General features: G+C 39.2%; 1 pseudogene across 1 annotated transcript; it reads right to left on the reverse strand.

Moving 5' to 3' along the window:
• Positions 1 to 2,404: 2,404 nt before the first annotated feature.
• Positions 2,405 to 3,033, reverse strand: LOC306656797 (zinc finger matrin-type protein 2-like; annotated as a pseudogene). Its single transcript has one exon. The product of its transcript is annotated as a zinc finger matrin-type protein 2-like (transcript).
• Between the last annotated feature and the right edge of the window lie 3,578 nt (positions 3,034 to 6,611).

Genomic DNA, 6,611 nt, shown 5'->3' on the forward strand with positions numbered 1-6,611 from the left:
CCAATAAATAGAAGATGAAGGCAATGACTCCTTTCAAAGTAGTTTGCACCAGGTGAAGTGAAAATTTGTGTAGAATGCTTAAGTATTGACAACAAGATAGGAGGTCATTTTTCCAGCCGAGCAATAGACTTCCCTGGATGCCTTTTTGTGCCATCAGAAGACACCACACATTCTGAACATTTTGCTGTGAACATATGGTTCTTAGGGGCATTTCCCAGACTACAAGCACCATTTTCCAATTTGAAGTTTCTCATCCTCTCCTGTTTTCCCTTCAGTTTCTGGACTTTTGCAGCCTTCCTGAGCCTTAGAGAGTGACCGCTCCTCTCAGCATTCTGACTCTCAATGTGAAGTTCTATTCCAAAAACCGCTCCTCAGATTAGATCCCACATGCACATACTGGAGCCCAGGCTTCTCCCCTCCACCCCATGCTCCCTCTGAGCTTGTGTTTCGTGGTGCTCCTGCCTCTTCTGGCAGGGGGCCCGACAACAGAGTGCTAGATATTAAATTAAAACAAACGACAACAACAACAATAAAAGTAGTTTCCCTGCTCAAAGTAGTGTTTTCTGCTTGGCACAGAGATGTAGTCCTAGCAGTTAAGACTGTAATTGGCTCAGGTGATGTAACATTGGAGAATCGGGGCACTTCACAGGTGCATCTTGGGTTACTTTATAACATGCAGAAAGAGACAGGATATTTCTGTAAGCTTGACTCACATCCGAGATTTTTCCCCCCAGTATCTGGGAATTGTTTTAAATGAATATCACCTGGGTCTTTTTATCTTCCCTCACTTAGAAATCTATTTCTCACCCTTCTCATTCAAAAATGAAAGTCCTGAGGGCCTGTCATGATAACAGATGTTTTGTTCCTTTACATTTTAAAATTAACATAGCACTTGAGTCATAGCCTCTGAGGGCTGTGGAGAAGAAACATGAGCTTGGTACACATGAAAACAATACAACTAGCCGAAAAGTTATTTTAAAAACCAAGAAATTCATTCAATTCTGTCAAAACACAATAATTACCATTTCTAGGCAGGCTGTCTGAGAAAAGTAGCAAATAGTGTTTTGTGAAAGAAAATGGTTGCTCTCCATAAGGTTACACCCACACAGCCAGAGGGAATAATAATACTTGATATAAAAAGTAGCTGAACTGAATGCAGGTAGACTTAGATTCTTCATGTAATTTACCTATCTCTGAGATGTCTTTTTTGGGGGGAGGTGGGTACTAGGGATTGAAGTCAGGGACACTAGACCACTGAGCCTCATCCCCAGCCCTATTTTGTATTTCATTTAGACACAAGGTCTCACTGAGTTGCTTAGCACCTGGCTAAATTGCTGAGGCTTGCTTTGAACTGGAGATCCTCCTACCTCAGCCTCCCAAGCCAAGGGAATTACAGGCATACCCCACCATGCTCAGTTTGAGATAAGTCTTTTTTTTTCCCAAGTCAATGCTATTTATTATACACGTTGAATAACCTCTGAGACCCAAGGGTTCCCACAGTGAGTTTGTTTGCTTGGTCGTATTTTTTGGTTTTTGGTTTTCCATTTTCTTTTTTGCATCAAATAGGTTCTTTCCAAGAGCCTGCTTGCAAGGAAGATAAAAACAAAGAAATATTTAGTAAAATGAAACAAACTGGAGAAAGTGAAACAGTCCACATCTGAAGAACAATGTTGAAAAACTCACCAGACACAAACCACACCAAACACTCATCCCATTTAATTTCCTATTACATGCGCTAAGAAAACCAAGAACATCAGGCCCCAGGGCAGCAACGCTCTGAGATTCCAGCTCAGGCTCCCCTCTTTGTGACACACAATTCACACATGCCATTGACCCAGGCAGAAGTACACATGCATGTGCAGGAGGAGGCTAGAGAGCCATAGGGCAGGACGGGAGGCAGTCTTCCAAGCCAAGGGAATTACAGGCATATACCACCATGCTCAGTTTGAGATAAGTCTTTTTTTTTTTTTTTTTTTTTTCCCAAGTCAGTGCTATTTATTGGTCAAGAATATGTCATCGGCTGGAAAATGGGAACCCAGAGAACCCTTCTGTTGCAGGTTGAACAAGTCAAAATTAAAACAAAGGCAGAACACAGAATAAAAGCAGGATGCTCAGACAAGAAGTTAGATAGATGAAGAGGGAAAGATGCAGAGGGAGTTTTGGGAAAGCAGTCTCAGAAGGGGAGACCTTTCTTTATTGGGAACTCAGATGGGCAAAGATCTTGTGACTCCAGTGATATACTGAAACTAAAGGAATATGCCACAGCATTACCTTTGCATCCTGTGCCTCCCCCATGGTAGAGGGAAGCCACAACACCCAACCCTTAGTCCTGCCCACTGATGCTCTTAAGGACTTTCCCCTGCACCCGAAAAGAAATGATCCCCTAACACAGTTAGGTCCAGCATAGGCCAAACTTAAGCCAAGCACAGAAAGCCTCAGTAACTCTTCTTGGTGGAACCAAAGCCAGAGAAGCCCATCACAGCTGCCATCTCATCATCCTCTTCAAATGTCAAGTCTTCCTCGGCCCTCCTCTTCTTCTCCTTCTGTTTCTCTTTGTTATATGCTTTAGCATTTTCCTCCTCTTCTCTGAGCTCCTTCATCCTTTCTTTAAAATCATAATCTTTCTGCTTCTCTTCCCTCTTCTTCTTGTTGACTTCAAAACGTCTCTTCCCCTGATCCAGGATGGAACGTTCCACACCCATAGACATACCCAGGTTTTGCTGATGTTTCTTTCCATTAATGTGATCCAGGAAGTTGATAGTCTTTCACCACACAGTCACAGACATTGCAGTAATATCCCCCCATCTCAGACTGTGGGGTGGTCTTGGTAATGACAATTGTCTTCCCAAGCTTAGATTCCAAGTCCACTTAGTAGTCCCTGTGCCGTAGGAGTTCCCACTTGACTGGCTGCACTGGTTTTCCATCCTACTTTTCTCTCTCTTCTGGGAGCCTCTTCTCAGTGAGCTTCTCGTATTCATCTTTGTCCCACTTTTGGTGAAAGTCCAAGTTTTTTGGCCTGCTGCCTGACACCATCTTCACAACTGAGGTAAGTCTTATTTGGTCATTATCGTTTTTCTCAAAGTGTATTTCATAAGAAACTAGCCATTTTGAGATTTCATAAGGAAAAAAACAAGGGTACTGTAGACACTGGTGTTTGGAAAATTATTTATCTTATAGCTGTCAACCTGGAGATATATACTTATTAACATGTTAACGTCATTGAGAACACCTGTGACAAATGGACCTGATGGATTTAACTCAGTGTTGTTTCTAAAGTATTTTTGACAATATAGTTTTATTTTGTAGCAATTTATTTATTGCCAGAACTCTATTATTTCTATGGTATATTTCCCAATCATTTCATTCTTGTCTTATTATTTCAGTAACCATAAATATATTTGTAATTTTTTTAAAAAGTAAAAACAATTTAAATTTAGCTGGCTTCCAGTAATTTATTACTCATTAGGAGCTACTATGTTTTTTTTACCTAAATTTACCTCTCTACAAGGTACTCCATGCCTCGACTATTCTAGGATTTTATAAACATAAATTTGTTTATTTCCCTCATGACATGTATAATTGTTGTTATTGCTATTATATTAGATAATAAAGCCTTTAACAATTTCATCTTCAGCATCATCAACATTCTTACAGCTATTATTTGTTAACCACCTTCTATATGCCAAGGAGTATGTTAAGTGTATTATGTACACTTAATACCACCATTGTGGCAACAATTATGCATTACATTTGCCATTCTTAGGTGAACACTAGGTGAAGCTTATCTAGTTTGCTTGAGTTCTGATAGGTATAACTGGTGTAGCTGAAAACACACTCAAATCCCCATCTGGCTTCAAAACTAGGATCTCATGCACATGATTTAAGATTTTAGTGTGTCTCCACATGGCATCAAGGAAGCATACAACTCACCCAAAAGAAGTGGTAAGATACCTTTAAAACAAACAAAGAATAAAGTTTCTTATTAACATTGCAAAAGGTCTCTCCTCAGCCCAACTACACCCAGACACAAGGGCTCCATGCATCTCACATCTGAATAATTGCATTTCTTCTGGTTTCCCTCCAGAGACCTAGTTAAACATGTTCAGTCCATTCCTGATTTCGCTCTAGGGTTTAATTTTGTGTTCTCCTTTCTACCTTTGAGGTCTTAGTTCTGATTCAATATCCTTATATGTGACCTGTTGTTTGGCATGTTATCCTTTATTCACAAATGGATCCTCCAGCATTATCTCTAACTTTATTGGACAGATTACACAGTGTTGTTTTTTTTTTTTTTGAACACAGACTCAGCTTCATCATCCAGTAGCTTCCTCATCATTATAAGGGAATTTTCCAGACTGGGAGATCTTTACTGCCACTACCTGATCTCCATGTCTGCATAGTCCTAACTGTATATCCTAACTACATTAACCCTGGGCCTGAGAAGTCCATCCAAATCTCCTTGACTATTTTGCAGACTCTTTTTTCAGTATTTTCCAGCTTATTTATGCTTCTATTGAGTGGTAGCAACTCAAAGCACATGCAATATCCCACTATAGGAATACCATGTTTATAAGGAAGTATGGGTGGGAAGGATTTTCTTTTTCTTCTGATACAATCCTCAATCATGTCCAATAGCTTTGTTTACCACTTAGTTCTTATAGCAAATTCAGCTAACTCAGGAAATGTGTCCTCCAATGAATGTTCTAAACATTTGCTTACTAAGTCATAAGTCAAGACACAACCTTATCTTTCTAGCTTCCTTTGAGACCTTGGACTAGTAATAAACTATCTAGGCCCATTTTTCCTCACCTGTGAAACTAGGAAGATACCACATCTGTTATTTTCACATGGTGTTCTAAGAGTCCCAAGTTTTCTAGCAACATCCAGAGCAACACTGATACGGGGGTCAGGGGAAGGTGATGATTTGTGAATACATGACCATGAATCTGATTTATAAATTAAAATTTGGGGTAGCATTTTACCTAGAAAAAAAGAGAAAGGTCCAAAAAATAAATATGAGCAAATTAAGTCAAGCATTGCATTTTCTGCCTTTTTCTCTTCATAGGAAACCACCCCTTTCCCTTCCTGGCCCTTGACAGGTATTTCAAATGTCACCTTCTTGGAGAAGCCCTCCTGGGATCCCTCAGGCTGCATTTTCTGTTTATCACTGGTCTTGAAAATAGCATTTGTTACCTAATATTGAAGGTTTAATGGCTCTGTCTCTCCCCAGTAAGTCAACGACCATATCATAACACGGTCTCTAACACTTGGCCCTGTGCTATGTGCATAGTCAGTACTCAACAAATATTTACATGAAGAATGGATGAACCAAGCATGGTGGTGCACACCTGTCATTCCAGCCATTTGGGAGGCTAAAGCAGGAGGAGCCCAAGTTTGAGGCCAGACTTGCCAACATAGCAAGAACTTTTATCAAAAATAAAATTAAAAGGGGTGGAGATATGGCTCAGTGGCAGAATACTGTTAGGTTCAATCCCCAGTGCCACAAAATAAATAAATAAAAGACTCATCCACTGGATAAAGTTTAGATTATTTTCCCAAAAACTAACACTGCCTTACACACTCTGAAACTGGAGCTCGGTTGCTATTTTTCAACTTACTCCCACAGTCTCTCAAGATGTTCCTGCAATTGATTCATGTCACCCTGGCATTTCACTATTGGGTAGAACCCGTGTCATCAGCAAATTTGGAGATGTCACTGTGCACTCCATCTTCCCGATCACATCTAAAAATGTTTTCTGAGAACAATCTCTAAAGGACTTCCCAGTTCACATTTTTTGCATCTGGAGTATGTATTATTACTCATTGTTTCACAGGTAGAAACTCAGTCCCTAGGAATGCATGATGAGTGTTGTTCCCCCAAAATTTGATTATCAGAATTTTAAAAACAACTCTTGGACATCTTCAAAGGCTTTTCGAAAGTCTGCTCCAAAATGTAGAGAGTAGTGGATAAATTTAGAGCTTTGCTATTCTGTATTCCCCTAGATGTTTCTGCATAGATGTTCAAAACAGTGGGTTACTTTGGGAGTGAATGAAATGATGTATAATCTTAGGTCAATACAGTCTTCCTGACGTGTTATCTGGTTGTATGATCATGTACATGCTAAACTACCCATTTCCTACCTAGATGTGTGTTGAAAGCAAAAATGTAAAATCGTACCTAGTTCTGAAAATACACTCTAAAATCTACTTTAATCTTCCTGTGTACTAACAATTTTTACATTATTATCTTACCTACAACCTAAGATATCCATTTGAATTCTAACTCATCTTGTTTTTCATCTATCATCCAGCACACACACATACACACACACATTCTCTCTCCCACCACTCACATGTATACACTCAAAGCACATAATGATAATTTGAGCAGCAATTACATCTGATTTTTATTAAGAAAAAAATTAACCCTTCTTTCACATTCATATCTCCAAATTTTATACCTATAGTTTGATCATCAAAATAGCTTCAATGTAATTTTATTATTCAAGTAAACTAAGACCAGTATAGACTATCAAATGGAAAAACGTAAAATGAGAGGTCTCTTGGAGTATAGAATATAGTTCCCTGCTTGAGATTTTATTTTTAATTGC

This window comes from Sciurus vulgaris (assembly GCF_902686455.1).
Source record: "Sciurus vulgaris genome assembly, chromosome: 3".
In the NCBI taxonomy this organism is placed as follows: domain Eukaryota; kingdom Metazoa; phylum Chordata; class Mammalia; order Rodentia; family Sciuridae; genus Sciurus; species Sciurus vulgaris.